This window comes from Salvelinus sp. IW2-2015, linkage group LG23 (assembly GCF_002910315.2).
Source record: "Salvelinus sp. IW2-2015 linkage group LG23, ASM291031v2, whole genome shotgun sequence".
Taxonomy (NCBI): Eukaryota; Metazoa; Chordata; class Actinopteri; order Salmoniformes; family Salmonidae; genus Salvelinus; species Salvelinus sp. IW2-2015.
In genome coordinates, this window is record NC_036863.1 from 29,720,979 (window position 1) to 29,731,407 (window position 10,429).

At 43.1% G+C, this 10,429-nt stretch overlaps 1 pseudogene; it reads right to left on the reverse strand.

Moving 5' to 3' along the window:
* Nucleotides 1–6,419: 6,419 nt before the first annotated feature.
* On the reverse strand, nt 6,420–8,260 carry LOC111950283 (tyrosyl-DNA phosphodiesterase 2-like; annotated as a pseudogene).
* Between the last annotated feature and the right edge of the window lie 2,169 nt (nt 8,261–10,429).

Consider the following 10,429-nt stretch of genomic DNA (forward strand, 5'->3'; position numbering starts at 1 on the left):
TCTTTCCTCTGCTCTCCTCATGGCTCTCATGTTCTCTCCTCTTTTCTCCCCTCTCTTCTAGACTCTCTCTTCCCATTCTCACTYMGGCAGTTCAGCTAACACTGTCCATGGTGCTGAAATCAACCTTGCCAACCATCTCAGTGCTCTGCTCCCTAAGCGTGTGCGTGTGTGCAAGTGAGTGTACTCTCTATCCGTGTCTGTACTRATGAAAAAACAAGTCAATGGCCATGTCTTCTTGACTATACTTATGCTACTATAATATACAACATGGGATAATAACACAATTAAGTTAATGATAATGACAGTCCATTGAAAGAACACAGTTTACCCTGTTAGCTAAATGTTCAGATTAGGAAAMCATTTCATACACATTTTGGTGGGACATAGAATGTGCTATCACAGCTCAAATGTATAGCTCTGTATTGTTGCATGGTTGTACAGTAAGCAAGGTCTCACTTAAGAATATACTTTTATATACTCTTCATTTTAAAGGGACTTCCTGGATAAAGAATCAAATAAATCCAATCAAATACTGTTTAATACAGCAGGAAGTTTAATACAGTGTACATCAGCTAAGGGATGTGTCTATTTTCCCTGTTCTCAGCATTTATGGAAGGTGAACATCGCCTGACAAASCATCAGGAACTCATTATCATTGACTCCCTAAATACATTTACATAATGTGTCGCTAAACTAGGGCAATCTCATTTTAAGATGGATTGCATAATCCTACCCATTATACTGTCCACCCTAATCTAATGATCTTGTACCTGGGCCGTCTGGATTAGCTCAAATCAAAATGCAWCATGATGTCCAGAGAGGTATCCTTAAATGTCCCCAGAGGGTCAGACTGTTTACCAACTCAGGACACATACTGGAATACCCTGTACAAGAAAACAGGTGACTGTCTTTTCAATCATGGCCATATAATCATTCTTATCTCGAAATTGACTAAATCACTTCTCACCTGACCTCTGTCTTTACTGTTTAAACCAATGTGTAGTGAGCATTTAGTTCAAAATTGAAGTCTAACTTACTTATGGAGTTCAATCCATTCATTTCAAAATGAGCCCACCATGTCAAACAAATACCACTATTTATTCAAGATAGTTGAATGTTTTATTTAATGATGACAGCCTTGGTAATAACATCAGACTTGGTGATAGGTAGATGGTTCAGTGCATTATATGACAAATCGTTTTCATTTATGGTAATTTACCATTTTCAAAAATAAGGAAATATGGGCAGCCATTTGTCTACGGTACATTTGGCTGCTGGTGCCATTGGCTGCCAGCATGGGTCCGATAACAACTTGCTAATGTAAGGACCACAATGGAAATAAGTTGCAAACTTGTTTGTGGTGATCTTAAATGTTGTGTAYCCACTTACACGGCTCAGTTGTGTTTTAAAATGGTCAATTAAATGAAACCAAATCAAAATGTGCTGCCTTAGAGCCACCAGATAAGTTTTTAGCTAGCTGAGAACCAGAACTAAAGTAATGACACTGCCCTGTACTGAGAAAATCCAAAGTTGCTYATCTGTCTACGACTAGCTGACCTCTGCTACACCTTTGACACAGAGAGAGATGAAATACCAACTACAAGCATCTTTGRTGGAAGGATTAAATCAAATCCCACATTTCATATAAAATCCTTACCTAAGCTTTAGGGTGGGTGTGTTGCAATTCTATCTACTTTCTGATCTTTCAGTCCATCCTAAACCTCCTCTCTTCAAAGTTGTTATCTTGGCACCTCTAAACAATTATCCTTATTGACAGGTCCTGCTTATCAGGCCAAAATATGTCAGCTGGAAGATTAGACCTGCCTTCAACAGCTGATGGTGGGCAAATGTGGAAGGATCTACTGAGTATGTCTTAACATGTCAAGGTAGGCATGACAAGGAAGGGTAGGCAAGCAAGCCCCAACAATAAGACAGATATGTATGGTAGACTGAGGATAACATCAAAGGGGCCAGCTACCCCAACAAAAAGCCTTTAAATTAGGAAGTGGGGCCTCTCTGAAAGGAGATGTGTGTGTGAAGTCGTTTCAGCATTTCTGCTGCTGGCAACAATTTGCCCTTTGTTGATCCTTCTAGCTCTGATCACTCACACACACCTACAGTTCCAAAACATTTCCTCCCCCATTCYGCCAGTGTTTTGCCACTGCCACACCACTATAGCAGAGGGAAAAGCAAGGCCACTATCCTCCTGCAGTTAGCCAGTGGTGCAATCTAATACAACCCCTTTATGACCCCAGTTCATTTTACACATATGCTCACTGACAAGGACTGAGCTCCAACAGGGGGGTTGAAAAGTCCCTTAATAACCTCTTAGGGTCTTCTATCACCTCTTTTGAAACCAAAATGTGATTACTATCGATCAGATACTTTTACACAGCATTCCCCTGAGAACAATATTACAGTCATATTAGTATGATTGACTGTGCATTAAAACAGGTCACAGAAGGTTACACTATCTTACAGTGTGCCCTAGGGCCATTACCTTCTGATTACAGCCTAGACTGGATGGATTGACTCAATTGTACTGTACAGTAAGAACAGAGAAAGGTATGTCACCTCTTCTCATGTCTATGTTTCCAAATAAAACTCAGAATACTTCACAACTGTATCTGTTTCTCGAGTCCAAAAACACATCAGACATATTTATTGACACTTGTTAGCTTTAAGGGTGCAGAAATGTGCTCTACATGCACCCACTGAATGAGAGGCTGCCAGTGGTAGGAGAGGAAGTGCTTATGTAACACCTTCCTGTGTACCCTTCCTGTGAATCAGCTACCCCCGGCCAAATCAGTAGGCTGGGTCAGAGAGGTTAACCAATGGGGCGCCAAGCTGCTGAGACAGGCACTTAAAAAGAAAAAAATTGACAGGATCGGTGGAAGGGGACAGAGGGGAGGTTATGGTTTGCTGTTACTGTAGAGCGGGGATTTAGGGGCGATTAATTATGAAAATCAGTTGGAGCGAGGGGGGAGAAAAGAGAAAAAGGGAGAGAGGAGGAAGAGGATGTGGACTACAATGAAAGGACAAAGAGGTGATGACAGAGACATATTACAGGCATTTGTTTCTTCATTAGAGGCCTGTCTTTAGACTGCTGCAGTGGACAGGAATTAGAACTACATTTCTCCACAGCACTACATGAAGGAGGGAGGGACTGCTGAGTCCTGAAAGGAACAACCCAGTGCCTCATGAGACTGACCTTGAGAATGATGTTAAAGTAACAGCGAATATCAATTTATGATAACATGCAGGTTTGAATGCAGGTTTGAACTAATTAAACAAATAATATGATGTAAACGCAGCAAAAAAACAAAATTCCTCTCACTGTCAACTGTGTTTATTTTCAGCAAAYTTAACATGTGTAAATATTTGTATGAACATAAAAAGATTCAACAACTGAGACATAAACTGAACAAGTTCCACAGACATGTGACTAACAGAAATTGAATAATGTGTCCCTGAAYAAAGGGGGGTCAAAATCAAAAGTAACAGTCAGTATCTGGTGTGGCCACCAGCTGCATTAAGTACTGCTGTACATCTCCTCCTCATGGACTCCACCAGATTTGCCAGTTCTTGCTGTCAGATGTTACCCCACTCTTCCACCAAGGCACCTGCACGTTCCCGGACATTTCTGGGGGGAATGGCCCTAGCCCTCACCCTCCGATCTAACAGGTCCCAGATGTGCTCAATGGGATTGATATCCGGGCTCTTCACTGGCCATGGCAGAACACTGGCATTTCTGTCTCGCAGGAAATCACACACAGAACGAGCAATATGACTGGTGGCATTGTCATGCTGGAGGGTCATGTCAGGATGAGCCTGCAGGAAGTGTACCACATGAGGGAGGAGGATGTCTTCCCTGAAACGCACAGCGTTGAGATTGCCTGCAATTACAACCAGCTCAGCAAGATGATGCTGTGACCCACCACCCCAGACCATGACGGACCCTCCACCTCCAAATCCTCTTTGTTATTGTTCAAGTGACGCGCTGCTGTAACTGACAAGCTGCCTTTCCAGAGTGCACGCTGATGCTGTAACTAGTAACAGGCTGACTACACGGCTCGTGTCGTGTGCGCAAGTGTTGCAAAATACATTTAGAAATCTATGTTATTCAATTATTGCACCCACTGCAACAAGTGTCTGCGTTGCCAAGGGCTAAAAAATAAGTTATATTTCTGACGCAGATCGTGCTGCAAGTCCTGCCTCTCCCATCTCCTCATTGGTTTATAGAAGCAGGTACCCACGTGCCATCTCCTCATTGGTTCCCACGTAGGTGACTGAAAGACGAACGAGGTCAGTGGCGGTAATGCACCTAATTTATGAAACAATCGCAATATAAAGTCAAGAGAAGAAAAAGCCTGGAAGGAGGAGAGATGACTAGAAACGATTCAGTTGACCGTTTTATGTGTGGATTAATTGGCGGAGTAGAGGGCCTTGTGCATTTCAGGTAAAATAACAACTCAATGTTTATATCCCAGGACAAATTAGCTAGCAACAGCAAGCTAGCTAAAAAGGACAAAGTAGCTAGCAAGTGCAAGCTAGCTAGCTAAGTTGCCATAAATGTTTAATGTTTTTTGACCTGTCCCCAAATTAATATAATTGGTTCAGAGTTTGGTGTGGGGGGACAAAATACATTTATGCATGATGGCACCTGGTTTGAGTTCCATGTGAGCCTTGGATAGAGCCACTAGTATTGCTCCAAACGCACATCACTCATTCGCTTACAGCCAGTACTAATTCAACCCCCCCTCCCCTCCCAAACATTTATCTACACGAATCACGTAGGTCACCTATTTTGGATTCAAAACAGCGAATTTCGCCGAAAGGTGACTAGTTTGCATCCCTGAATAGGGCTGTATGTCACTTTGGTCAGGTTACAACCTTTAAAATAAAACAAATAGACATTAATAGACGTTTCAACCAGCTTTAGTCTTCATTYCTAGAGACAGTATCATCACATGAGAGAATGAGTGCGATGTCTAATAACACACAGAGGATTTTCACCTTTTCCAGGTCATCCTCTGTACCTCCCCAAAACAATAAACCTATTTTTGGCTACTGTCCCAGAATGCACCTGGCTGATTGACTGACAGGCTCTTTACTGAGGATGTTAATGGAGAATGCGCTAGTACATTTATATACACCTAAGCTAACCCGCTGGCTGAAGCCACGCCAGTAACAAATCATTCCTCACGTTGACAGGTTGCCATCTCTCCTAATTTCCAGCAGACTGTGCCGACATATTTCCATTCGGTTCGGATTAAAYAGCTGAGAAAATGAGCTCCCAATCAATTTTCCAAATGAAAACACTGGGGCCCTGTTCACCCATTTCTCTCCCTACAGAAGATACTGCCATCCATCTAAAACAGACAAGAGGGTGCACTGGTCCTAGGGGGGATAACTCAGGAAACAACCTGAGCAGGAACAGAAAGCCACAGTAAACTGATGCGCAAGCACACACACATGTGCGCATACACACACAATCATACACATAATAGCACACAAAGCACACATACACACACTTACTCAAAAGCACAGACTCACACACTTTGTGAAGTAAGTCACCCTAACGCACACAATAACACAATAAATATATTATCAGCAATATAAACATGATCTATGGTTGTCAAAACAAATCATTAGCCTTGCGACCAACCCCTCCCTAAAAATACATGAGTCAGCTGCTCTGTTTGCATACCCATTGATGCACATTATTGATAGCAAAATSTTCAAGGCATTTCAATGAGGGAGCATTAATTCTTGTGGTTATCAGTGATAGAGTACGCCAAGAGAGGAGAAAAGCCTTAAAGAAACAGTCAAGACAGAACATTAAATACTAGATACCGTCAGTCTCAACCAGACTAGTGGCTCAGGAAATGGCATACATGTGGTCATGTAGTCACAAAAACATTTTGAAGTCTGTTTTGTGTCTGTATTTTCTCCCTTGTCTGATTCRGCAGCTTAATGCCACGATGGATACCATTGACAAAGCACACATTTCATGAATGAATGCACCACGCTTTCKCTCTCTCACAGTGAGGGTGGCTCTGTTGAGGGTGGTGCTATCAGGGCTAGACAGGTGTTATTCATAGGGCTGTCTTTATCCCTAATGCGATAAAGGAGTTTATTTTTGGAGGTCATTTTCCTCCACAGTGTCTGGCGCAGTGAGTGGATCTGGAATATGGCCAGAGCTACCTCTAGTGGAGAGAAATCAGAACTAACTTGTTTGGTATGGGGTTCTTCTGTGCTATTTTTACTGAATGGTTGGGTAAGGCTGTTAATACACAAGAAGTTCACTTTGTGAGTGCAAAATGGTAGAGATCTGTTACAGTAACAGCAAGTTAATTAACTGTTCTCTAAAACAATACAGCCTTTGTGGTGGAATTATTGTAATCAAAAGGAGAGACTTTTAGATTTCTTCAAAACAATCAACCTTTATTATTTAATTAGTGCAGTAATGGAGCTGGTCGGTAACCACCCCTGGAGCTGATCACTGAGAACTCAATCAGCTGGTTTTAGCCACAGTATTTTATAGCAAAGTCCATCCTCCTTCAGTCTACATGACAAACAACAGATGTATGGAATGGGTCACAAGGTTAAGATTTTGTATGAAAGATACTTATAATTCACAATAGACAGTATCTGCTGTAAAAACATGAGAACTCATTGTGTAGAGACCGGTGTCTGKCCCCCCAACTCCATACTGGAGCCATCTCCCCCTGGTACCCCAGTACAGAAACATTAACTCATGCTCTGGAATGCGGTATCACCCAAAGACATCGTAAATCTTCCAGAGGCCCATCCTCAGTAGAACACACACAGATGAGCGTTCTAACAACCCCTTATTCTGTTGCTTAAAACAACCATTTGATGCAATAAAAGTATTATAACACAATCTTGCATTTTGCTTACACCTTGCAAATTAAAATCACATAGAAAGTCATATCAAAGTGGGTCAATACAAATAATTGTCTGGAACAAAATGAGTTTATTGTGAAATTGGCTTGGTGCTGCTTTGATGTTTAAAACAGTGATAGAAAATAACCAGATACTGTACCCTGGAGGGTAGCCAATAAAGTTTCTGCTTCCAAGTCCAGAGACAGTATGAATGTGCCCTTGAATAGGGTACATAACCTGTTGGCACAGACAAATATGTGGCTGGATAAATTAAAAGTGTGCCTTGGAACAGCAGCAGTTGCCAAACATAGAAATTGAAGTCATGAATCACTATTGCTGCGCCCATAATCCATAATCCTAGGACTAAATCTCGAAATCTCCCAATGTACATAAAGAAGATGGGCAAAGACGTCTATGCTGTTCCAGGTTGACATGACATGGACAGCTAACTGTTCCCTTTGTATCATTCAGGTGTTGCTTGACTGAGAGGTTTTATGACGAAGGTGCAGAGGAAACCCTTGTGGTTGCTGGTAAAGCCAGCAGTCATCCAACCTCTTCAGGCCCACCAGGGTCATGCCATCTGGGCTGACCTTTGACCCCTCACCGGCCTGCCTCAGGAAGATGTGGTCGAAGCGCAGGCGTGCGGGGAAAGGGAGGTCATTGTTGTCATTGGTGACAGAGTCCCAGGTGTACCGGCAGTCTTCCGGCTGGCCCAGGGATTCCCATACGTCACAGATGCTCTCAGGTAGACCGCCCTGGTTCTTCACCTGGAAACACACCCAGACACGTTGCAGACATACACACATGATGTACATGTCAAACACATCGCTCGCTCTCTCACTGTCTCACCTCCCAGTCCCTGAGGTTGGTGTCTCCCCCAAAGATGACGCTGTGGTCCTGGGGCTGCTCCCTCATTGTCTTCCACACCGTCCTCAGCTGGTTCTGGCGTTCCAGGGATTGGGGCTTCATGCTCTCCATGTGGGACGTCATCACACACAGCGGATGGCCAAGGAAAGAAACCTGGTCCACGACAGAGAGARCAGAGAGACACTGAGTAAGGGCAGAATCATAACTTGAGATCTGCATGTGTAACTTGAGTATCTGTGCACATTTTCTATTACTTAATGACATTTGATGGAATGAGAGATGACAGGAAAAGACAGAGCAAGGTACAGAGAGTGTTCTTACATGGGCCATAAGCAGGTTTCTCCTCATCTCTGTGGTAGGGTAATTCACTATGCTACTCTCCAGAAGTTGAACTCTGGACTTCCTCAGCAGTATGGCAGTAAAATAGCTTCTGTCACTACCTGGGATGGACCATATCAACATAACACAGGAAGGATAACCATAAACACAGTCATATAAATACATAATTACAGTCATATAATCCACATCTGGCCAAAGAAAAGCTAGGAATTCTCTCAAATGACAAGACTTTATAATGACTGAAAAGGTATTTATAATGCTATTGCTTACCCGGCAACAGATGATATTGTCATGTTTTGTCATTGATATCATGTTTGTCCCTGTGCTTCCCTCTGCTGGTCTTATTAGGTTCTTTCCTCTTTCTTATCCCTCTCTCTCCTCCCTCTCTCCCTCTCTCGCTCTCTTCTCTTCGCTCGTTCCGCTCCAGCGTTTCCCATTTTCTACTACTCATTTACTCTTTGCACACCTGTCCCCTATTTTGCCGCTCTGATTAGAGTCCTATTTCTCCTCTGTCTTCCGCTTCTTGTCCTTGTCGGATTCTTGTTTGATGTTGCTGTTCTGTGTCCTTGTCCGCCCTGTCGTGTTTTGCCTTCTTAGATGCTGCGTGTGAGGCAGGTGTCTATGTCAGCTACGGCCTGTGGCCTTCTCTGAAGGACCTGCAGTCTGTGGTCGCGTCTCCAGTCGTTCTCTCTATGACGAGAGGATTTCAGTTTCGGCTCCCCCGCCTGTTTTGGATTAAACCTAGGATAATATCCAGGAGTTCTTTGTTTGTTAAGCATGGAATAAAGAATCTGTTTTTATTAAGTCGCTTTGGGTCGCTCATTCACAGCATAACAGAATTTGGCTTCAGAACCTGCTGTATAAACCTGGTAAATTGGTGAATAACCTCTTGGAGCAGTACAAAATGTCGGGGTGGTACCTTCAAGGGAGAAGGGGGGGAACAAAAGAGAAGAGGGGAGAACATGAGAAATCACACAAGCTATTTCACTGCTTAAGATGTTGTTCTAATGACTTGTCACTATCATTTTGTTGTGACTTGACGCAGATAGTTAATGAAAAAATAAATTGTTTTGATGGTAAAAAGGTTATATTTTATGCAGTTTTAACAGGGATGAGGTGACAAAGCATTTGTACCCGTGACAAAAGTGAATAGAAAATTGGCGAGATAGAGATCGTAGGAACAGACCTTCAAAGAGCAATGGGCCAAAATTATTTAACTGTGAGAATGTCTCCTCCGAATTAGTCCAGCTTCTCTCACCAGTTTGGAGGGTGGGTTTGGAATTGACACAAAACTTCTCATGCCTAAAAATAATGACGAAATGTGTTGTGTGTTGATGTGATCATCGATAGGTAGTTCACGTAGCCTTGAAGACGTTCTTGATATGTTCAGGTCAGGCCATCTATGTTCAGGTCAGAAGGGGATGTTGTGTTGGATCTCTTTTCTTAGGTTTTTCCGTATCGTCTGAGATGATTGAGGAACTGATCTGCGTTCTGGTGAATGAACTGTTGTGAATATGATCTGGCTGTTCTGTGTGAGACTGTTGTGGAGATAGCTGATCTGGCTGATCTGTGATGACTGTTGTGGAGATGACTGTCTAGTGATGAGCCTGTGTGGAGATGCTGATCTGGTGATCTGTATGATTATGTGGAGATTGATGATCTGGGATGACGGTGTGGAGATGACGAGTGGCTGATGTAGTGATGACTGTTGGGAGATACTGATCGATCTGGTGATGACTGGTTGTGGACGTGACTGATCTGCTGATCTGGATGAGACTTGTGGAGTGATATCTATGATTGACTGTGGTTGGGAGATGATGCATCTGGTGATCTGGATGATGATTATTAGTGGATGTAGGAGTGTATCTCGATCTAGTGATGACTGGTGTGGAATGACTGATTCTGGTGATCTGGTCGATGCATTATTGTGGAGTACGTGATGACTGTTGATGACTGATAGTGATGATGGTGGGAGATGACTGATTGGCTGATTTGGTCGAGCTGTTGTGGAGATAGCCTGAAAGGAGCGTGGTGGGTTTGATGCCTGTAGATGGTTGGGGGCAGGGTTACTGGTGTGCTAGTTTGGGTTGGGCTTTGGGATAGGTTTGCTCTGGTGTAGGTTTCTCTCGATTAGATTGCCCTAAGGGTGGGTGGTTGGCACTGAAGGAATTGGGCTGGGTAGATTCGCTCGGAATTGGTGGTTGAACGCAAGCAGACTGGGCATTGGGGTAGATGTTCCCATCTCTCCCTCCTTGTCCTCCATCTTCTCGGCACTTCTCTTTTTCTTTCCTCTCTCTTTCTCCGCTTGAATTTT